The 24,512-nt window shown below is 43.9% G+C and overlaps 1 long non-coding RNA gene across 1 annotated transcript; it reads left to right on the top strand.

Moving 5' to 3' along the window:
* The first annotated feature begins 1,311 nt into the window (after nt 1–1,311).
* On the top strand, nt 1,312–17,146 carry LOC148758255 (uncharacterized). Its single transcript, XR_016021439.1, has 3 exons — nt 1,312–1,539; nt 1,709–1,912; nt 16,268–17,146. It is a non-coding gene; the product is annotated as an uncharacterized LOC148758255 (long non-coding RNA).
* The last annotated feature ends 7,366 nt before the right edge of the window (nt 17,147–24,512 follow it).

The raw sequence follows: 24,512 nt of genomic DNA, 5'->3' as shown, positions 1-24,512 counted from the left end.
TTTCTTCCAAATGTTCTGGGCAAGCTACTAAAAAAAAATTAAAAAAAAAAAAAAAAAAAATCTCAAAAGTGACACACCCATCATTGCTTGATCATTCTTTTCTGAAGAGATTCTGGGAGAATCAGAGACCTGGAAAGTAGGGCAAGGGTTCTTTGTTGCGACTCAATTTTTTATTTTTGCCTTGGCTAAGAGTTTTGAGTTAAAAATTCCCTAAGGGAAGAGTTCTTCAAACTGCCTTTCCTGCCCCTCCCTCCACCCTTCCCGCCTTCCCTCCTTCCCTCCCTTCCTATATCTATCTGTATCCTATGGTGAATGCGGAAGCTGGCAGCCTGGGCTTCCTGCTGGGTGCGCCATTTTTAGCTATATGACCTCAGCCAAGTCTCTCTACCCCTCTGGGTCTTCGTTTCCACATCAGTAAACTGAAGATAATGTTACTTACCTTTCCAGGTCATTGTAATGTTAGAAGACTGGCTCATGGTAACCCCTCAGGGGGGAAACGGCACCTGCTTCTATTTTTGCTTCTACTTCTAAATTTTATATTCTCTTATTCTGTGTTTCTATTCAATTCTTCACTCAGCAACCATTTATCGAGCACTTACAATGTGCTGGGCAGTGAACAAGAAGACCGAGTCCCTGCCCTCATACAACTTGCATTCTGGCAGAGAAGGAGATATAAGTGAGCAGACATGTAAAATAATTGCAAATTGTAATAAGTGTTACAAAGGAAAGAAACAGGTTGCTGAGATAGAGAATAAGGGGCAAAGGGAAGTGAGACACGTGGAATGGGGCAGTCAGGTAAGACCTCTCAGGGAAGGTGACATTTCTATGAACCCTGAAGACTGAGAGGCAACCAGACAAGAGATGAACTAAGGCAAGCCATCCCTGCAGAGAGAGCAACTTATTTAAAGGTGTTTTAAGTGGCCAACAGGCAGACGGGAGGTGGTGTGGCTCAGCAGAGGGAGCGGGCCACGGGACAGGAGGGGCCACATCCTGCCTGGCAGGCCATGGTATAAAAGGTGGATTTTAAAATATATATTTAAGTGTAATGAGAAGCCATTTCAATAGGGAGTTTTGTGGTCCGCATTATATTTTTACAGCAGTGGTTCTCACAGCGTGGTCCCCAGGCCAGTAGCCTCTGCATCATCTGGGAACTTGTGAGAAATGGAGTCTCAGGCCCACCCCAGACCTGAATCAGACACTCCGGGTGGGGGAAGGGAGACAGCGCTCTGTGTTCTAACAAGCTGTCCAGGTAGCGCTGATTCTGCTGATCCAGATTGGAAGCCCAGTGGTTCTCAATACTAAATGCACAAAATCATCCAGGAGCTTTAATGTGCTATGAACGTTAAGAGACCTCCAGAACTCTGAGCTCATTAGTCTGGGGTTGGCACCTGGGCATTGGTAGTTCATTAAAGCTCCCTATGGTGTTCCAGTGACCCAAGCAGCTAGGATCACAGCTCTAGCTTCTGCGTGGAGACTGGACTGGAGCAAGAAGGGAGAAGATGCAAGAGGACCGATTAGAAGGCTGATGTGGTGGTCCAGGTGGGTGATGATAGCGGCTTAGATTAGGGTGGTAACAGAGAAGGTGGAGATTTTAAATATATTTAGGGGGGGAAAATCAATAGGACTTTTAGATGGATAGGATATGGGGACAGGGGAAGGGACTCACAAACATCAGACTGAAATGGTAGTTAGTACCCTGTGCTTGTAGGTGGACTGCAGCTAGAAGATTCTGGGTCCCTGGGTACGCAGGCTGGACATTGAGAATGGAAACCTCAGAAGTAAAAATTTATATCTGCCTGGCAACAACGAAGAAGATCGCAGCAAAGTTAGCAAGCTCCGAGTTCCTCCTGAGTGCTACGGGGAGCTGCGATGTGAAAGAACCCCACCCCCACCCCCTTCATTGAATGTTCAGGTGAGACATTCCCTGTTCTTAGAGCCAAGTTGCCCAGAACACTCGGGATGGGCCCCTTCAGGGTTGACCCAGTGATGTATCCAGCAGCGACCAGCAGAGGGCGCGCCAGACTCGGAAATGTGCATTGTTAGGCGCGAAGTGAATCTTGTTTGCTTTCTCCAACACAACTAGCAGAAAGGGAATCACGGTTGAAATAATAATTATATCTGCATTTACTAAACAGCCACTATGTATCAGGTACTGTGGTAAGTGCTTTACGTGTACTGTCTTATTTAATCCTCATCGCTCTATAAGGTGGGCGCTGTATGCATCCCCACTTTATTTATACTCGAGAGGATACGTGACTTAGCCAATGTCACCCAGTTAGTCCATGGCAGAACTGAGCTTGATCCTCTCTCCTGTCTGACCCCAAAGGTGTATGGCCACTTCTGTCAGAAGGGCCAGAATCCCCAGCAGCTCCTTCTTGTCCCTGGTGGTGCTTTCTGTGGGGGAGATGCCCCTGGAAGTTGGCATCAGCTGAAGGAGCAAAGCCTTTGAGGTCAAACTCCCATGGCTCTGCCAGTCACTTGCTGTGCGATGGTGAGAAAGTGACCTAGCCTCTCTGCGCTCAAGCGTCTTCATCTCCAAAGTGGGGTGTGATGTGGGGGGGGGCGAAGGGGACTATGGTGAAATGGTCTTATGTAACTGACCCAGAACCTTGAACAGCCCAAAGGAGGTGCTCGATTAATGGCAGCTTTTCTGCCTAAAATGATTTCACAGAAGTAAGAAACAGCTCTGGAAGGTCGAGAAATTTTCTGTTCAACAGCGCTTTCTACAATGATGGAAATGTTGTGTATGTGCTCTGTGCAATATGGTAGTCTCGAGCCACATGTGGCTATCAAGCCCTTGACACATGACTAATTTGAAATCTAGGAATCGAATTTTAAATTTTATTTAATTATTATACATTTAAATTTAAGTCACCGCATGTAGTTAGTGGCTACCATAGCAGACAGAGCAGGTCTCAAACGTGTCTGAGTTCAAGGTCTGCGTATCCTTGAAAACCCTTTGGGTATTAAATAAAATGTTTAACATTTAGAGCCTGGCAGATAGCAAGTGCATAATGAGTTAGAGTTGGTCACAAAGAAATATAAGAGAGAGGACAATCAACAAGCAAAACCATGTTCTGCATTTGACAAATTTTCTCAGACATCCTCAAGGAAAATCTACTGGTCATGCCAGAATTCTTTAAATGTTTCTTCAACATATATTTATTGGGGATAAAGAACAAACTTATATTCTAGTTAATACAGTGTAGGTTCAAAACAAATTCCCTTTCACTCACTAGAGGAATCTTTTATCCTTTTCTATGCCCCCTCTTCAATTTTCTCTTCCGATTTTATACACCAGACAACTTTTTAGGAAGTTTTTTAAAGGCTTCAAATGTAAATTAAAAATAACTGGTCCCAAGGAAACAGTACTATAGCATGCATTTCTTGGTTCAAAAATTTCATCTATTTAGGCTTTGTCTTTAAGCAATGGTCAGTTGGCAAATTTCGAGATTCAGTGGTGGAATCTTGTAGCTCACAGACCAGTGCCAACAATTTCCTCCAGAGATAGGTCTCCATTGTTGGCCATCTCATTTGTTTCTACCTGAGGGTAATTTCTATGCTGACACTATTAGGACTGCTTGCATTCCATCCAGTTGTGTAAGGAAACCTGAGTTAATGGGCACCTTATTTCCAGTGTGTTCCGAGGTATTTAGTGGACTTTGTGGAATGGCTCCCTGGCCAGTGGACCCATCCCCTCATCTGTCCCTGACACAATGTAATCTGAAACGCCTGTCATCCAGAGCACCTGTATGCTTACAGATCTGGCTTTGTGGCATTCAGTTGCTGGAGACCCTTCCTGCCATCGTCGCCATCCTGAAGACTCGCACTCTCTCTGGGACCCTAATTTGATGCACACATAGCTCCTTGAACAAGAACCTATGGTCCGAGAAACAAACGGCCCAGTGGACGGAGTTGTTTTTATTTTTTGACTTTTCCTTTCACTACTCATCAAAACCCCTTTAGGAACAAAGAGAATTCTCTGCCAGAATGACACAGTCCTGTTTTCAAACTATTTTTTTAATTGAAGTATAATTGGCATACATCATATTAGTTTCAGGTGTTTGACAGAATGATTTGATATTTTTGCATATTGTGAAATGATCACAAGTCTAGTTAACATCTGTCACCATATATAGTTACAAAATTGTTTTTCCTTGTGTCTTTTTTCTTCTGTCCCATTTCTGAACATAGTTCGTTCTCAGCTCTGTCACTAAGGTCCCTGGGCCCCTTGGGAGTGGGGTCCAGATATGAATGAAGAGGCTCCCCCCTCGATTGTGCTGTTGAATGAGGGGCGGACTGGTCTGTCCTCACATCTTTACGTTTTCCTAGCTGCCGAATGGTTGGGTGTCCTCCCAAATAGACATTTCCAGCATTCCAGCAGCACGAGCAGCTGTTAATACACACCCGTAAGGCGCTGTGTTACATGGTATCTGTTAGGTCAACGTCCACAGGGCTCAAAGAACCTGTAGCAGCCATGAAGCTCCTCACCCAGGTAGTTCCCATCCTGGGACTGAATGTGGGTTTTCACACTATATTATTACTCCTTAATATCAGAGCCAGTCTGCAACCTCGGCTGTCTCCTTCCCCTCAGTCAGCCCTTATCTATACACTCCTCTGTACCTGACTCTCGGTGAAAGCTCTGCCTTCACCTTCTGGGCTGGGCATCTTGGGTCCCCCAGACCCACTCCTTTGTGCCTATTGGCTGTCTGTCACAGGGTACCCTTCCCCTTTGGTATACAGTTGGGTTCAGCCAGTGCAGAGCCCCCAGGAGAAGACTGGAGGGAGGGAGAGAGAAGAGAAGGAGTGGTAGGGATTTCCTTGGCACTTCCTTTCAAGGTCACCTTGGACAGTCTATGTCCCTGCACTAAGGTTTCCGCTCCTCACAGGCTGCCTTCTCTGAGAAACTCTGTCAGGTTCTACTAAAGGCTCCCTTCCCTCATCCTTTCCCATCTAGGGCTGTGAGCCTTTGCTGCTTCTAGCCCTGGGTCATTGCACTAACCATTATGTTCCTCTGGACCTGTGCCCCTGTAAATAGTCCCTTTCTAAATAAACTTTCTTCCAATTGTCCTAACTTGAGTGTGTCATCTGTTTTCATTAGGTATCTGATGACATATCTTCCTTTGGCATACAGTATATGCATTCTGGTTTTGCTGTATTTATATTCCTGGTGGACTTTACTGCTGAGATTTACCTCCCCCTCCAAACAGTGCTTGTGTTCAAGATGTTTGCTGATTGTTCCCAAACAATTCTAGAATCCCAGTCTTTTTCAAACAGACCTTCTCTCTCTCCCTCACTCCTTCCTTCCCTCCCTCCCTCTATCCCTCCCTCCTTTCCTCCTTTCCTAATGAGCAGTCATGCATGTAAACACTAGAGTCAGACTGCCTTGGTTAAAATTGTAGTTTGTCTACGTACTAATCATGTGACCTTAACACACTAACCTTCAGTTTACTCACCTGTGAAATGGGGATAAAGATTGGATTGTCATGAGAATTACACGAGATCTTAAAATAGTGTCTGCACAGTCTGAGGCTCCTCTATATCTCTTGACTGATTATTTCTATGTCTAGGCCACTCTGTAACTTCCAATTTCTTAACTTAGGTTTCTCAGGTCTCTCTTTCTTGCCTTCCCAGCTGGTAGATGACTTCTCCTTCCCAGGACCATCCAGGATCCTGTCTTTAAAGAAATCCTTAATTTCGATGGGTTGAGTATAGTCAGAGAACAGACTTATCTAATTCTTACAGTTTAGTTTGCATATTCCCCACAGTTACTGGTAAAGAAAACAAGGGCTTTAAATAGTATTATCTTTAGTATCTTCTCTGAAGCAGTGGATATTTGGAATGGCTTAGAGGGAGGCATAAAGAGGCCAGAGAAACTTTTCTTACAGAGGAGATGGGCACAGCAAGAGGGAGAATTTGATACCGGTTCTAACAGGCTGAGAGAAAAGAAAAGTACAAGTGCTTTACAAGGGAAGACTGTAAGTATTTGTGGTTTTGCAGTGGATTTCATCAAGATTGTAGAGGAAATAGTTGAGACCAACGGTTAGCTCAGAGATTTAGGAGGATCTGTGGCTATAAATTCTTCATTACATGTCTGATCCATTGACAACTTTAAGTGTTGATTACATGATTTTTCACCTCTAAGCTCCTGAGACTTGTAGGAAAGGAATTAGGAAGGAGGTGTGTACGTGAACTCCACCTAGAAAGAGTGAGGACTCAGTTACAACACACCCACAGCTGAACACATTTTCATGATGCTCTGTTTATTCCACATTTTCATTTTCGCACGATTCCCCCAAAATAGTGATTTATGCACATTTGTCTTTCCATCTAATTTTGTTTTAACAATAATTGGGAAAACACTACCAGATGCTTTCTTTAAAAAAAGAAATCTACATGTTGGTATCAATGTCAAAATTAGTACTCAGTCTCCAGAAAGCCATTTCTTCAGTTCAGTTAATAATTAAGTTGGCTAACCCACCTCTTAAGTTCTGGGACTAACCACGCAGTTCGGGGCTCAACCATGACTTGGCCTCCGGGAAATCCAATAGCTAAACTCCTCTTCCTTGCAGTTCCCTGGAGAAGCATGCACTCAGCCGGGTTTCCTATTTAAACAATTAAACTTTAATTATCTAAGTAAGGGATGAATCCATTCTCTGAAAAATCTTAACACATCACAGATGAAGCTAAAGTTCTTTTGGACCACCACTCCTCACAGTGATTCTGACGTTCTTTCCTGGAGGTGACAAATGTGAGGTGTATCTTTCCCAAACCTTTACTTTGCACTTTTCTATGGGAACAGTCACAGCCATGACTCATGGGAGGGAAGGTTTGGAATCCCTTGTTATTACTGAGGTTTGGAATTTGGGACCTTCTCCCCCTTGCATTTCATTTTGCACAGACCAAACCTATAGTTTTTACTTTCTTCCTGGCACTTCTAAGCCCTCTGCTGCTGGCCCCTTCCTCTGTGATCTTTTCATGTATGTGGAGCCTTTTTGCTCGTACTTGAAATGTCAGTCATTGTTTTCCATGCCTTCTGGGGGCAACCTGCACATAGCCTGGATTAGTAGGCAGCAAATCATGTGATCCACCCATGTACCTTCCCTAGCCATGATGAATAAGTAGAATGAGCACTTGACCTTCAAGGTCATAATGTAGTGTTGGGATTGGCCGCCATCTTGGGTCACATACAACGCAAGTAAGCAGATGAAAAACCCAAGTGACACAGTGAGGTCACCTATACTCCTGGGTTTCCAGTTCTAGTGCCCATGTCACCTGGTTAAATTGTTTCCTATTCTTGATTCCACAACCTATTTTCCTTCCTTCCTTCCTTCCTTCCTTTCTTCCGTCCTTCCTTCCTCCCTTCCTTCCTTCCTCCCATCCTTCTTACTTGAGTTAAATTGAGGAGGTTTGTGTTATGTGGATCTAGAAGAGCTTTTCCTAGATAATTCCTAACCAAGTAATTAAACTCTTTGAGGCCATAGGCCCTGTGTGCCTCTCAAAGTATAAGATGTTGTCTACATATTGTAAGTATTTACTAAGTATTGGTTTCTTAATAATGGAGATTTTTATGGAGTAAGAATTATCTTGATCTATGTATTTGGATTATACTTTGTTTCCTTAAGGGAGAGAGGCCATGGGGCAATAATAGAAATCATTCATTTGTTCATCCAAAGACATTTATTCTGGATAACAGAAAGTGAAAGGTAGAATAAAGCCCAGTTTCTGACCTTAGAATGCTCCCTGTCTAGCCAGGGAGATAGCCACGGAAAACAGATAAATTATAGTTTGATTGGTTAGTGTAGCCTAAACAAAATGTTCTCTCCCTGTGTCTGCTGTGATTATTGTTTCTTCTTGCAATTGGTAATGACTCTGGCTAATTCAGATGTAACACTAGTGCCCCCACTAACCAAAGCCTACCCAAGAGTCTTTGGTTAAGAGTGCAATTTCATGGTGATAGAGCAAGTGTTGCTTACCCCATGTGAGTCTAATGTAGAATTCCTTCCATTCTATATTATCAGTGTTCACTTCAAACAAATCCCTGACACTTGTTGTTCATTCAGAGTTGTTAGTTATGTCTGAAGTTCAAGATTGGTTCCCAATAGTCTCTGTTTGCATGTGGAAGATTTTTTTTACAAAATACTAGAATGTCTTTCAATCCCCTTTCCGAGATTTCACAATGAGTTGGAATATGCTCAAAATCAAAGGATTTTTTGTTCTTCTTGCTCTGCTTTCATAGGGTAGACCAGCTGGCATTTTTGCTGCCATCCCCTTCTGTACCCCAATTTGAAAACTCATCTTATTTCCCAAGGGGAAGGTCTGAGCCTCTGTCACTGATTAATGAAAATTTTGAATTAGTTTTCCATGAATTATTGGATGATGAAATCATAATCTAACACATATTTTTGAGTACCAACCATGTGCCAACCCTCAGGCTAGGTCCGGGGAACAGTGGAGAATAAAATAAACCCAATCGGCACCTGTCATCTGGAGCTTGGGGTCCAGTGGGGAAGATGATGTTTGACATACAGTGATACAGATAATAAGATGACTGATAGTGTCATATGTGGTATGGAGGAAAATTACCAGGTAGTATGAGGGCATATGGCAGGAGGGTCAATGGATTTGAGGTGTCTAAAAAGGTATCCCAAAGCCACATTGAGGCTGAGAACTCTGAAGGAGTGAAACAGGTGAGGAAGGAAGAGAGAGCATTTGGACTCAGGGAAGAATGTGTGCAAAGGCCTCAAGCAGGGAGGAATAGCCTGAATAACTTGGTGGCCACACGTAGAAGGCTAAGGAATGATAATTAACTAGGCGGCAAATTGTCACCCCTCAGCAAACAAACGCTCTGTTTTAACCAAAATAACTTGCTGGTGGGTGAGAAACCCACAATGAAAAAAATTCCTCAGTTAGCACTGAATTAGAAACTGTTTTATAGATGTGACGGTGTTTAAAAATATGAGTGGCAATTCTAAAACAGCCCCCCCTCCCTGCGTCCCTCCCCTCATCTCCCTAACCGGTAATGAGAACTTCACACAACATGAACTTCACACAACCCAGGATCCCAGAGCATCTTTTCAGTACAGAAGAGCCAGAGGACAGAAGGTTCCTGGTTTACCTTCATGAACCTTTGGTCTACCTGTCTTGGTGGAGACAAAAACAGCAAAAACACCGAAGAGCAAGATTTGGTGGGGAAATAAGCAAAACTGTCAGTCAAGCCTGAAAACCACTGCTGGAAACTGCTGCTCTTTCTGTTGCCTTTGATTTGTGACTCTTTCTTAAGCATCATCACCACCACCACCACCACTGTCACCATAGTTGTAGGAGCAGGTAACACTCACTAACCATTAACTCAGTGCCAGGCATCGTGCTAAGACTGCACATGTATCATCTCACTTAATTTCAACAATATCTCATAAGGTAGAACCTGTTACGTTGAACAATGAGAAATTATCAATATTCAGCCATTTTTTTACCTATAGCAATGATTGTTTTATATGGTTGAACCAGGGGGGTTATAACTGGGGAATGGTTGAGCTGAGATTCATACCTGGGTGTATATAGAACCAAAGTGGTTGTGCACTTTTGCCTGACTTGTGAGAGGGAGGAAGGGAAGATATAAATACCATAAAAGTTCTTTCCCTTCTCTTCCCCGTCCTACTTTACTACTCATGCGTCTCATGGGTTAAGAGAGGAGAGAAATGTCAGAAGATGCTAAAGCCTGAAGATAGTCCAATTCTTACCCTTTTTACTCCGCTGCCCTGCCCTGACTCCATATAAAACTGGTTTTCCCCACAAAAGGGAATCATTGGCGCATTCTACTGAGTTTCCTGACAGAGAAAAGTCCTGGGAATCAGTGCCTACAGGCACAGCTGATAAAAATCTGTCTCTAGATGTCTCAGACCTCCTTTCTACTAGATGCTTCAGGCTCCCACAGCCTAACGCTCCCAGCAGAGAGAGACAGAAGTGGAGGGTTGGGGGAGGGAGAGAGGGGGGGAGAGAGAGACAGACAGACAGACAGACAGACAGAGAATGGCTTCCTCAGTGCTTCCAACAAAATCCTAGCAAAGATTGCCATTAGTTTGGATGTCACGTGCCCACGCCTGGACCAGTGATGATTGCAGCTGTACCTGTTGAGGGCGTATACAGTGTTCTTTATGTGCATTATCGTCACTCTTCCTCATCACAACTCTACAGAAGTGGGGCTGTTATCATCAATTTTACAGATGGGAAGACAGAAATGATTAGGTAAGTGGTTCAAGGTCACACACCTAGTAGACCCTGGCCCCACCGGGCTGTGTGCCTCTTTGACTAAGGTCACAGGCAGCAGGGGTTGGCAGCCCAGGCTATGAGGCCGACCCCTGGAGTGTGGAGCAAGGGTGCGGGATTGGCCGTGTGGGGCCAGGCCCACCTCAGTCACCCAGACTGAGTGTTGGGGAAAGGTGATTCCCCAAAGGAAACCTGGGTGCTCTTAGGAGAAAAGAGATTGGGTGCTGGGCAGGGACAGGCTCAAGTGACCTCTACAACGAGACTATAGAAAAGGTTTTACAAAAAGGATATTTTTCTCTCCAGTCTGATGTTGGGCCCCAATTTCAAAGAACAGGAAGCTATAAAAAGGGAAAGGAAGGAAGTTCTAATTAAAAGGTCCCTGCGGTCTCTGGGGTCAAAAAGAACAAAGAATCAGAGTGAGGGCAGCTCGCATCCTGGTGTTAACAGCACAGACTCTGAAGCAGGACAGAGGTCAGACCAAGAAACTTAGATGGGGGATGGAACCTCTCTAACTTCATCTTTCTCATTGTAAAATGGTGACAAAATACAGACCTCTCTGGTATCTTAACAGGATTGGATGTTCTAACATATGTCAGTTCCTTGGCCTGCTGCTTGGCACAAGGCTGGTTCTCAATAAATGGTAATGGCTGTAGTTAAGGTCGTTGCTAAGGCCATTCAAATATTAGCGTCCTGTGACCCTCTTAGGCCAAAAGTCTTATTTGCTGCCCTGAGATCTCTGGTTCCCTTTTTAGGGTCACATGATCAAGGACTTTCTCTAGTACCTGTGATCCTAGAAGTCCTTGTGACACTTTTCCAGAACTTACATTGGGGGTGGGCACTATGGCTCTCATCAGTGGCCGACTCTGGTATTTTTTATCTGATCCTTCCAGATGCTGGAGAAAAAAGAGCCCTTATTTCCTTTGGTCCAGAGTGTGCAAATGGCAGTGTCCTACAGTGCTCGTTTTGCACCGATTGTCTTTCTCAGGGCACCATTGTAAAAGTCTCTGTAATCCATGTCCAGTGGCTTCTGGCAACCATTCTAGGCTCAGCCTCCAGAATCCACTTGCTCTATCTTGCCTTCCCTTTGAATCCTGCCACTTCTATCTTAGACTTGACACTGTAGACTTTCTGAGTTTCCTGACTGATACAGATCGGTCAGGTGTCTTTGTTGCAAATAACAGAAACCCAATTGAAACAGACTTAAACAATTATATAATTGAAAAGTCAGCATGTAGCAGAAGTCAGGGACTCCAACAATATTATCATGTCTCAGTCTCTATCTCTTGCCTTTGCTATCCTTTCTGTTGGCTTCATTCAGGCAGACTTGTCCCATCAGGTGACAAACTGGCCACCAGCAAAGGTGGCTTATACCATGTGACTGACTGCATGAATGTTCCTAATTCTTCACCCCTCCCGCATGCCCTCTGCCAGTGACTTTGCAATTTTCCCATCATAGGTAGAGTACGTTTGCCACCCCACTGATGTTGACCATGGCCATGTGACTTATTTTGGCCAAATAAATATGATTGGAAACAACAGTGTTCCAATTCCAAGACAAGCCCTTAAGAATAATTACCTATTTTCATTTGCCTTTCTCGTGTGCTTCTGGAATCACCACGAGAATACCCTGAAGGTAGCCTTCTGGTCCCAGAGAAACAAAAGACATTTAGAGCAGAGCTGCCCCCGAATCCACAGACCTGTCAGCGTGATGACCAATGCTTACTGTCCTGTACCATTGAGCTGCGGGAGTGTTGGGTAGTGTTGTTGTGGCTGTAGTTGAGTGATGCACAAGCTGGTCTTCCAACAGCCACCACCAAAAGAGAGCTTCTCCTTTCTGATCATGCCAACAAAAATCTTCGGATTGATTTTAATTGGCCAGACAGATCTTCTTCTAGTGCTGGGATAAAGGGGAAAGAGAAGCATCTGGCACCAAGACATTAGTGCTGAAAGTGAAGAAGACGTGGCTCCCCACAGGAAAATCATGATGCTGTTACCACAAGAAAGTGGAAAGGTGGAAAGGATGCCACGTAGGCAGAATGGCCAACTCTCATTGCACCATCCGTGAAGGTGATGTAGAAACCTGTGTCCCATGGCTCCATATTCAGCCAGGAACCAGCCTTGCTCATGTCTATACCCATCTGTGTAGGCTGGCACTCAACTGGAGCTAAGAACCAGGTAGGGAGGCTCAGTACACAGTGTTTGGTGTACTATTATACCAAAATTAAAAACATCTAGCCCTTAATTTCTCTCGTTTTCCAGGACAGAATGAGTAAGGTGGCTTTGGCCGACTGGCAGGCTACTTGGCAACACACCCTCCTTGCCCACAGTGCCAATTCAACTTGGAGGCAAAAAATGGTGGCTGAAATGAAGCTGGGTCTACACCTGGACCTGATTGCTCCTTTCATGAGCAATCCTTTCTCATCAGCGCCAGTTCTCAATTGTACTCATGGTGTTTTAATTCCCAGTGGGGTCTGTGTCCTGCTGCCTCTCTCTTTGAGAGAGAATAGACCTGAATTGGAAGCATGGTATGTAATAAATGTAACCCCTTTGCCCTGTCCCATGGGGTCATTAAACTTCCTGCTGAATATAATTTAAAATTAAGTTGAATTAAAAACAGTGATGACTATATTTTGATTTCTTCCTCCAAATCCCACCTTTGACCTTGATATTTTTCCTACTCTGTTTAGCAGCTGCTTTCTTTAAGAAATGCCATTTGGCTCCAAGATAATCATGGGACATTTTTGATGGACAGTGCACTGGAAAAGGACAAATGTCTATCTCATTCTGACAGTATCATACCCCAAAGATACATGGCAACCTATGCTTTTCCAGGGCTTCTCTCATGTAGAAGTATTTAGAGATGTAAAGAGAAGGCTATATTTTCTCTATCCCTGGGGTCTCCCATCACTTTTGCCACACTCCATCCCCCACCCTCCTTTAAATGTCAAACCTCCCTATGGAGCTGAAAGAAAATGTTGGGAGAAGGCCCGGGTGGGGGAAAGCAAACACTGGTCAATGTATTCGCTCTGATTTCACCGTTATGGACGAGACAATAGCTGCTGTGAACACAAGCAGGCAGGGCTCAATGCAGCTTTCTTCCCCTCCTCAATGCAGCTTTGATCCAGCCAGGACTACCCAGGAGGAATTTCAGCCTAACTGGGGCAGCTCCACCTGGCAGCTAGGGCCTCACTCTGCAGGGGTGGCTCCTTTTATGATTTGGGAGGTTATCAGGAGCCAGCTTGGAACGGTCCATGAACGTGAACCATTACTACCCACCAGTGCTTCCACACACCAGCCTAAGTCAATTTTTTAGCACACATCGTTGGTATAGGTATCATTGCTGGTGCCATTTATTAAACTGTTGTCTCTCAGCCTCAAAGTCACCACTGTTTTGTGATGCTGTGGCTGGAACTGCCATTTCTCCTAGCCAGCTGGTGCCATATTAGGTGCTGCCACTAGGAGGCACCAGAGGGAGATTGCAAAGCTGGAGGAGGGGGAAGGGAAGTTTTCCGTCTAGTCCCCACCAGCTTCATTCTGGCATAGCATTTGGTTTCAGGCTCTAGCTTTTTTCAGCACTCCCAGTCCCAGATTCGAAATCATTTCTCCACCCCACGATTTGCAAAATTCTCCTACCTAAAAAACAACTACCTCTGGGTTTTAAAAACAATCCAGCCCTCTGTGTACGATTTCATTCATGGCAAAAAAAATAAGAGAAGTGTCAACAGCTGGTACCAGTCGGAGAGAGGTCTCTGCCCGCATAAAGATCCAATTTCTTCCTGGGTGGTGGATAAAGCTAAGAAGATAAAAAATGACCTTTCACCTTAGGGAACAGTAATGTAAGATTAATTTGAGGCTTTGAAACTAATGAGTTGGCTTGTCCCAGGGCAGCACCCTGTGAATAGCACCGTATTTGCAGAGCCAGCAACCCAGTGCTCTTTCTTCCTCAGATGGGGATTGGGAGGAAGGAGGGAGGAGAAAGAAACTCATTTTTAAAAATAATCCTCGGAGGAAAGAGATCTGCTATGTCCTCATAAAGCCGGTATTAGAGGAAGGGAGAGAGAGAGAGAGAGAGAACATGAATTATGTACCTTTAATCTGTTTAGCTTTTCACTGACGAAAAGCTGAAGGGCTCAGACAGGCAAGAGTATTGTGAGGCACTTAAATCCACGAACTTGGAGTTAGATCCCTTAGGGTCTAGGTCTGATCTGTGACTCTCTAACTGTGTGATCTTGGGCATGTTTTTTAACTTATGTTTCCAGGCGGTTTGGATTAGATAGTGCATGGAAAACACTGATGTTCACACTAGGAATCTGGTTATTTTTGCATTTTTGATGATGATTGAGGGAGGCGGGAGCAACTTGAGGGTGATTTATCCACAGAAAGGGAAGTCTGAGGTTTCTGCTCTGACAAGAGGAAATGTCTAACAGCAGAAGATGAAAGTGGAACCAGGCTGATGTAAATAATAGGGAAACTGGTTTCAGCACAACCCAAGAAAGAACTGTCTCACCGGATAGCTGACCGACAGTAAAAATGGGTACCTGGAAAGGCAGGGAGCACCCATCCCTGGGAATATGCAAGCAGAAGCTCTTTCTCCTATACGAAAAGATAGGTTAGGTTATTTCTAAGGCTCCTTCTCCCTGTTCAAACCTGGCTCTTCCACTTGCTGACTGTGTCGCCTGGGGTCAGTGTACCTCTGGGAGCCTGGGTTGCCCAATCCTTGAGTCAGGCCAATGGTGCTCCTGGCTTCCCTCTTAGGATCGCTCTCCCTTTCCCCTGTACTCCTTCCCTCCAACAAACTGATGCTTATAATGGGCCAGGCACGGTGGTAGGCTCTGGTGATACCAAAAGGAAGAAGATGGCATATAGACACTGCCTTGGAAAAACCTCAAATGTGTAGAGAGGGAGACAGACAAATGAATAGAACATTATGAAGTAATTCCATAGATGTACTGATACAGCTATGCATTGAGCACTCTGGGAGCCTAGAGGAGAGCCATCTAACTCAGCAGGGGTGAGGTGGGGAGGGGCAATCACAGCACGCCCCCTGGAGGAGATGGTGCTGTAATTGGATGGTGAGAGTATATGCTTTGAAAACAGAGCAAACAGTAGGATCAAAGGTCCAGGGGTAAAGAACAGCATGGTGTGCAAGGAATCATACCACAGGGAGAGCTAGTGGGAGGCAAAATGTGAGGTGACCCTGATGGCAAATGAAATGAAGAGGTAGGCAGAGGCTAGATGATGGAGGTCCTCATCCTCCCTGCTAAGGAACATGAACTTTGATCCTGTAAACGAAACCCAGTGGCTGAATTACACATGGAGTGGCACGTTCAGGTTCCCACTCTAAAGCGACCTCTCTGGAGCCTGTGTGGAGCATGGGTTAGGAAGAGGCAAGGCGGACCACCAGTTGGCAGACTATTGAAATCAGGAAGTCATCTAAGCCAGAAGTGACAATGCCATGAAACAGGCCTCTTACAGAGTTGTGGTGAGAATCCGATGGCAGGGTGCCCAGGGAAGCTTGTAGTAAAACATGACTGTTTCCCAAATGCAAAGGGTTGTTATAATTATGATCATGCTATAAAACTTTGGTTTGGGGGGCCGTGATATAAACTGGGTCCCCTCATCACTTACCCAGGCAATGGCAATAAAATTCATACATGCGGTCCAAACCAGTATAAATGGTACTTGTGCTTAACAAGACGATTTTAATGAGGTAATGAAACCACTGGCTTGAGAAATAATTTTGCAGATGCTTCTGGGATACAAAGTTTTCCATTCGAAGACTGGTGCTTCTGGGAAGGATGGGGAGAGAAGCACAAGATTAGATTTCATGCAGGCAAATTAAGAGGGGAGACAATACTCTTTGAATAAAACTTCTAATAGATTTGGCACGAGAGGGCTCTGGATATGGGCCCAAATGTGTCAAGTTTGCTCAACTGTTTTTGCAGACAGCTGAAGATTTACCAGCATTATCCTTTTTTTTTTTTTTTTTTTTTACCAGACTACTGTGGACCTTATAGATATGCCCTGCAATGCCTCATCTCCGGGAAGGTAAGAGGAGTCCCTCTTAAGCAAGTGTGGTGTCTGCCTCTGGTGCTGTTTATGGCAGAGCTGGAAACTGTCTTAGAAATTAACAATGGATGTGCATAAATCTTCTTCTGTTACCTAGCAACTAATAGGACAACGCAGAAGTTCACAGGGCTGGGTGGAGGTAAACCTGTTTTAGGAATACCTGGGAGCATTTCCATGACACTTGGGGATTGCTGGGAGGGAAAGAAAGAAAATAACAGGATTAATTAAATGTTTGACTTCCTTCCTTCCTTCCTTCCTTCCTTTCTTCCTCCCTCCCTCCCTCCCTCCCTCCCTTCCTTCCTTCCTTCCTTCCTTCCTTCCTTCCTTCCTTCTTTCTTTCCTTCCTTCCTTCTTTCCTTCCTTCTTCCCTTTTATAAAAATTGAATCAGATAAAAGCCTTTCCTGAACTCTGAGGTTTTGAGCAACAGGATTTACAAAGAATAGATAATTTCTGAGGCCCCTTCCAAAGATACATTTTTCGCTATAAATTAGCTCTGGGACTTCGTGTGTAAAACAAGAGGGAATTGTAAAGTTTTACCCACATTTCTAGCATGTGTGCAGTGATAGAGTTTTTAGGCTTTAGTTTTATTCGGTCAAAGGCATGTGTCCAGAGTCAAAATAGATTTTTAAAAAGGAAAAGATGTTGAAATAATGAATCCAAGAGACATATGACTTAAGGGATACACACACATACGGGTACATATGCATATATAATACATATATAAATATGCTATATTCTCTGTTTATATGTATATACATGTATTTTTTACTTATAAAATTAATTTATGAATTAAGGCTGGGATTGCAAATTCAGTGCTGCAGAGCCTGGTGGGTGACACAGGGACCGCAGTGAGCCAGACAGCTGGGCAGCTGTCTCGTGGCTGCAGCTGAAAATGACCATAGGAGAAGGAGGGCCCAGTGCTGCCAGATCTTGTGATTTTTCAAAAAGTCAGCAACCCAGAATTCATGTAGAATCTCCTATTTCAAAAATATTGACAACAAATTCCAAGTTTTAAAAAACATCATGTGGGTTAAACAAAGCAAGTCTACCTTAACGCCGAAGTTCTGACCACGTAGTTCTCTGTGTAGTAATTATGTGGTTGCTCACAACTCCTTTATCTGACAGATGGAGATAAGCACACACAGGCCAGCAGCTAATAGGGCTTATCAGTGCCTCCTGCACACTGAGCTGGGCGCTTTCACGTCTGTCTTGCGCAGAACCCTTCCTAAGGTGGGCTTATTTATCACAGGAATCATGAGCCTGATTTCAGAGATGAGGATGCTGAGATTCAGGCATTTCAAGGTCATGCTGAGGAGAGCTCCGCTCCGGAGTCCTGGAGCCTCCATGTCAGGCCCATTTCTGACTCTAAAGCTGCGGCTTTTTTGGCATTGACTCCCCTGGAAGAAAAGAGGGAAACATTTTTGTGGTTTTGTTTGAAGGAAAAAGTAGTTTCAACAGAATTTCTCCAGAGAAGTGTTAGGAAGCTATACTCATTTGCTAGGGCTGCCATATCAAAGTCCCACAAACTGGGTGGCTTAAACAACAGAAATGTATTGTCTCCCGATTCTGGGAGCTAGACATCGGAGGCAGGTGTTTGTAGAGGTGGTTTCTTCTGAGGTCTGTGAGCATGTAGATGGCTGTCTTCTCCCTGTGCCTTCACTTGGTCTTCCCTCTTTGTTTCTGTGTCCTGATCTCCTTTTCTCACAAGGATACCGATCATAGTGGATTAAGACCCACTACCTGACTTTGTTTCACCCTAATCAGCTCTTTAAAGACCCTGTCTCCAAATACAGGTATATTCTGAGGTACTGGGGGTGAGGGCTTCAATATGTGGATTTTGGGGAGGACACAATTCAGCCCATAACCAAAACCATCTATTTTCCTTTTCTCTCCTACCCTTTAGTAGCAATAGTATTATTGGATAGACTGAGAGAGGTTTCCTGAGTCCGGAAGCCAGCATGTAAAGCAAGGCATTGAACACCTGAGGGGATATGCTTGTCTCACAACTCCGCGCTGGCTGACCCAGCAGTTCATCAGCCGCAGTCCAGCCCCAGGAGGGGTGTGGCAGGTTTGCACACTCGAACCAGTTAACCAATTCCCAAAGCATAGCCTCAGTGTTTTAGAATTAATAAAACATGAGACGTTTAGCAATGTCATCATTTTATTTGGCATCACTGGTTATACCTGTGTCTTGATTTAAAATAATATTGATATGGACAAGTGGCATTATGTATTATGTCAAAACTTGGAAACAGCTTCCATGTACACAGTAGGGTTTAATAGGATCCTTTGAAGCCTTTGGAAACTACGTTGTGGAAAAATATTTCTAATGTAAGAAAATTCTTATGATAGGTGAAGTGAAAAAAAAGCAGGTTACAAAGAAGTATGTACAGTTTGATTCTTATTTTTTGAAAACAGTTTTTTGTTGTTACATGTATATATGCATATGTATGTGTGTGTATGTGTATGTGCTGGTTTATCTGGAAAGGTGTAATCCAAAATATTTTAAAAAGCTCTCTCTCAGTGGTAGAGTTATTTATACATATTTAAAATTTTTTCTTCTATTTTTCTAAATGTTTTATGTTTTCTACAGTAAATATATGTTGTTTTTGCAATCAGGAGAAAAGCACTAAAAATGCAAACCTTGATACGCAGTTTACAGAAAGACTTTTCTAACTTAGCCTTTTTCATAAGGAACTCCCTTACAGCTTTTTATACAGTACGACATTTACAAAAAATTAATTTCCTTGACATTTTCCAGGTTGACTCTCACCTATGATTACCTGGATTCCAGAAGAATTTTTGTGGCAGCCTAAGAACCTCTTCTCTCTTGTATTTGTCCATCTGATGCTCTTTACTCATGAAAGGCGTTTTTGGAGTGAATTCAGAGAAAGGGTGGCACCCCACAGACCTGGATAAAGGGTGCTAAAAATAATTAAGTGGACTAGAGTATCCTCGAAGCAGCTCCCCAAAGAAGCAGGGTGTGATTTCATAGGGACTCTGTTCCTTCTGTTTCTTCCCTGATTACCATGTTGGGGGATATCGAACAACTCCACTCTGCCCCAGAGACTCAGTGATTTACACCAGGCATGTAGAACATGAGCCTCTGTGGCAGCCAAACCTGGCTTTTGATCCCCACTCTGTCCTTTGCCAGCTCTACCCATGTGAAGGGGGCAAGTCACTTAACTGCTCTGAGCCTAGCTCCTCATCTGTCCCATGGGGGCAATCACAAATGTTTAACGGTTGTGAGAATGAAATTAAATTTAATTAACTCAAGTAAAGTGCTTAGTGCAGCAGAATGTTGTTTTTTGTACATGCGCCGATATTTCCATTTTTATTTTTACCATCCTTTTTTGCTGAGGATGGGCGGAAGAGAGGGGCAATTTTGCTAAAAAGTGAAAAGGACTTGGTCAGAAATTTAGAGCAGAGGTCAACAAACCAAGCTCATGGGCCAAATCCGACCCACAGGCTGCTTTTGTAAATAAAGTCACACATTCATTTATGACTGCCTTTGCACTGCAATGACAGAGGTGAGTCATGGCGACAAAGACTGCATGACCCACAAAGCCGAAAAAATTTCCTGTCTGGCTCTTCACAGATAAAGTTTGCCAACCCCAATTTATAGTATAAAAACAGAATATCTTTCCACATGGACTGCCACTGATGAGATGAATGTCATGAGTCTTTCTCTATTCAGTGAAGTGGCTGACTGTTGTCAAACATTTCCTGTATCTAAGAGTCAACCCTCACTAATACCTTCATTCCCATTTTTTTTTTTCACCAAGAACTAACATTCACAATGCTCAAGAACAAGGTAATGTTCTTTAGAAGCTTGGCTAATTCTATTAGAACAACAAGGCATGGAGTATTGTACATCTGATAAGACCATTGAGACACCTGATAAGGTCGCCCAGGGGCTCACCGATGTCTATGCTTCTGTGCTTTTTCCCAGTCACAAAGCTAGTGGATACTTCCCAGTCCCCTTGCAGTAACAAGGGCCGGGTCTTGAATTTTTGCCAACGGAATAGGGGTGGAGGCTGCAGAACATTTCCATCAATCCCAGAGCGGACTTGAGCACTTCTCTCTGATCCTCCCCACTCTCTCCTCTTGCTTGCTTGTAGGCCACATGCACACAACTCAGTGGAGGACCCTGAAGTCTAGAACAAGCTGCCTGATAGAATTTTCTGGAATAATGGAAAACTGAAATTCTGCACTGTCCAGTATAGTAGCTTCTAATCACAGGTAGCTATTGAGCCCTGGAAATGTGGTTAGGATGACTTTGGAAGTAAATTTTTACTTTTAGTAAACTTAAAGTTACGTATTACTAGTGACTGCCATATTGGATGGTGCAGTGCTGGAAGATGTCAGATGCAGAAGTTAGAAGTACAATAGGCCTGAACACCTGGATGGAGCAGAGCACCCGTTCCTTACCCCCTCCCTTGCTCCACTTGCATTACTTTGTGATGTGAACAAGAAATAAACAGCTCTTTGGATAGGCCTGTGAGAACTATTGATTGACTGGCCCTAATACAGACGCATGTCCTGGCAACCCCTTGTATGAAGAAAAGACGATTCAGTCTACTACTCGTCTATTTTACAAGCTCAAAGAATGCCAGGGGCCTCTGCTGAGATCTAGTTTTTTGTTTGCTTGTTTGTTTTCATTTTTTTATTGGGGAACAGTGTGTTTCTCCAGGGCTCATCAGCTCCAAGTCATTGTCCGTCAATGTAGTTGTGGAGGGAACAGCTCAGCTTCAAGTCCAGTCACCGTTTTCAATCTTTAGTTGCAGGGGGCGCAGCCCACCATTCCATGCGGGAATTGAACTGGCAACCTTGTTGTTGAGAGCTCGCTCTCTAACCAACTGAGCCATCCAGCCACCCCGAGATCTAGTTTTTAATATAGTCTGTGGCACTGAGTATCCTGTTTAAAAGATGAAAGAGGTGGCTTTGTGGTTCAGAGAGTGAGGAGCTTCACTTAGTGGTGTGGTCATATTGACCCCCGCTGTAAGCTAGTTAGGAAGGTGCCATTGCATTCAATGAGAAGTTCCAATTGTTTTTCAAAATCATTTAAAATTGTACATGTCCAATACATGACAAAGAAAGGACCATCTGGTTTGATTATTTTTGGCTTAGAAGAAGAGAACATGAAAGAAAAGTATAAGTTTTAATACTCAAGAGATTGGACTCTCTGTTGAAGAGGAAATGAACTCCATGTCCAGGAGGGTTCCGCCAAGAAGGGGCCAAACAGACCGTGCTCTCTCTTTGTTTTTGGAGGCGCGGTTCTCGATGATGTCAAGAACAGCACTAACGTTCCTTTTGGTCATTTCCAAGGTGAGACGGTGACTCACTACTGGAGCAGGACAACTGGTCTCTCTGGTATCAGCAGGGGAGGGTCTTGCCAGTTTCCTTCCAAAGCAAGGAGAGCTCGAATGACAGGAGCCATCTTATCTACTGTGTGCCCCCCTGTTTCTGGGCAAGACATGTGATGCCTGTTTTATTGCAAAGAGAATCAAAACCCTGAATCTGTCACTTACCAGCTTGAACAAGTTACTTCACTTCTCTGAACCTTGTGTTTTTTCCTTGAGGGATAATAGCAAACCTCCCTCGCAGAGCAACAGCAAGGATCAATTGAATGGATGTGTAAGGAGGCATTTAGGACAGGGCTGCCTGCAGGCAGTACCTGGGGGGTGGGGCTGAGGGTTTGGAGCACCTGATTCCAACCCTGGCACATCACAGAGGAGTTTCAGGGTGGTCCTATAATGAGGATGTGGGCTTATGTGTACATTACAACAGTGCTTCTCAAACTTCCATGTGTATTCATATCACCTGGAGATTTTTGTTTAAATGCAGATTCTGAGTTAAATTATGTAATTTAAATGAGTTTCCCGGTAATTCTAAGGCTGCTGAAGAGCAAGGAATTAGAGGTCTTATCCTGATCTCTGTTTCCCTCTTCTGTTACCCACATAGAGGAGATGTACTGTATACTTTGAGTAGCGAGGATGGGGTAAGGATAGCTTAAGGATAATGTAGATTGGGCAGACAGAGGGGAATATAGGCAGATGAGTAAAGAAACTGTGGGAAAAGATGGATTAGAGGTTTTCAACTCTGACTGGATTTTAAAGTCACCTAGAGAGCTTTAAAAACTATCCATTGTGAAGCCTCAACCCCAGGAATACTGATTTAATTGATTGGGATGGGGCCAGACATGATATATTAAAGAAAATAATTCCCCAGGATATTCTCATGTGCAGCCAGGCTGCGAACTGCTGGTCTAGACAAAAGAGGCAACTTTCCCAGCTGGAAAGAATCAGTAAAGGGTCTTATCAAGACATTAGATCAGGTTTGGTTTTGGGGGATGCTAATTTGGGGTGGGGGAAAGTCTCATGAAAATTGCAGGTAAGAGAAGCCAGTTAGTTAGCAGAAACCTTAAAAAATCAGATCCATTTGATCAAGCTGTTAGGAAAACACTAAATCTCTGCCTTACCTTACCTGAAATGACAACTTAGCTATGGGTCTTTGAAGTGATTTGTTTGTTGAGAAGCCAAGGGCAAATGGAAGATGTGAAATCTATGCCGTTTCTTGGAATTGGAGACTCTTTTTCTTTCACTAGCATTGTGGATTTGATTGTACTGCATGCACACAGAGGCTACTGAACAATTTATACTGGAGCACAGAAGCCAACCTTGGCTGGTAGCGTTAATTAGGCCTCAATCCAATGGGTCTCTATCAGGAGGCACGAGCCCAGCACAGGTGCTCCAACAAATTCTGACCAATGAGCATAATTAGTTTTGCTGAGATTCAGTTTATAATCTTGAAGCTCAGGTGTAGGCTGCTTCCTTGTCACCAGAAGCTAGCTCAGAGCTGGCCCTTTGCCAGCCTTGACTCAAAGCTCAGCCCCCTTTTGGGATCTAGACATGCCAAACATCTGCGAATATTGTGGTTTGTACGGAGATTCCCTATGTCCTGGGGTGGGGGCCACATCAGGCACTCCACGCCATTTCACTTGGGCAATTCCCATGAGACATCCTCTCCCCTGAATGCCTGTGTGCACAGCCAATAAGGAGGTTCTCCATTGCAATCCCCCCACCCCCAACCTTTTACTCCTTTGGAGCAGAGTGACTGTGTCCTAGCTGCCCCACATTTGGCTGCCTGTACACAGGCATAGTAAGCACAAGGCCCCCTAGAAACTTGGAGCCACCATCTTTAGGTAGATGGTATAAACTGTTACCTGGATGTTGAGCAGTTTATTCTGATGGGTGTGTAGAGCTGGGCACAGCTTCTGGAAGAAAGATATCACAGCCAACGACAAAGCTGGCCCTGAGAAGCCTTTGCCTGAGAAGTCACACAATCAGTGGTGTTACTTCTCTCTCAGTGCATGTTGGAATCACACAAGGAGTTCTGAAAATGCTAATGCCTTGGACACACCCCCAGAGATTCTGATTTCATTGGCCCAGGATGTGGCCTGGGCACTGGGATTCTTAGAAGTTCCACAAATCATTCCTAAGGTGCAGTCAAGTTTGAGATACACTGTTCTAGCCAAACTGCTTAGTGCTAAAGGGCAAGTGAAATGGAAAACCATGGTTCTTACATTATGGTAGGAATTGCTTTGTACTGATTGCTGTCCTAGTTAGTCTTCTCTTTGGTGTTTTAATCCCTTCAAGTGAGCCCTCCAAAACTCTACCATTAGAAAGCATTAGTCCCCTCTTATCGACAAGGGACATGTTCCAAGACCCCCAGGGGTTGCCTGAAACTGCAGATAATACCAAACCCTATATATACTATGTTTTTCCTATACATACACACCTATGATAAAGTTTAATTTATAAGTTAGGCACAGTAAGAGATTAACAGCAATAATAATACAATAGAACAATTATAATAATGCACTATAATAAAAGTTATGTGAAGGTGGTCTTTCTCTTTCCCTCTCTTTCTGATAATCAATCTGATAAACAAGATGGCCACTAAGTAACTAACAGCCGAGTCGTGTACACAGCATGGATATGCTGGACAAAGGGATGATTGATTCATGTTCCAGGCTGGATGGAGTGGAAAGCAAAACTGATGAGAAGTGTGGGGACTACTATCTAAGCATTTCATCACTACTAAGAGTGGCACACAATTTAAAACTTATGAATTGCATATTTCTGGAATTTTCCATTTAATATTTTTGAGC

This window comes from Rhinolophus sinicus, chromosome 5, assembly GCF_057876585.1.
Source record: "Rhinolophus sinicus isolate RSI-liver-muscle chromosome 5, RSI-T2T, whole genome shotgun sequence".
Classification (NCBI taxonomy): domain Eukaryota; kingdom Metazoa; phylum Chordata; class Mammalia; order Chiroptera; family Rhinolophidae; genus Rhinolophus; species Rhinolophus sinicus.
This window is presented reverse-complemented; position numbering and strand designations above follow the sequence as displayed.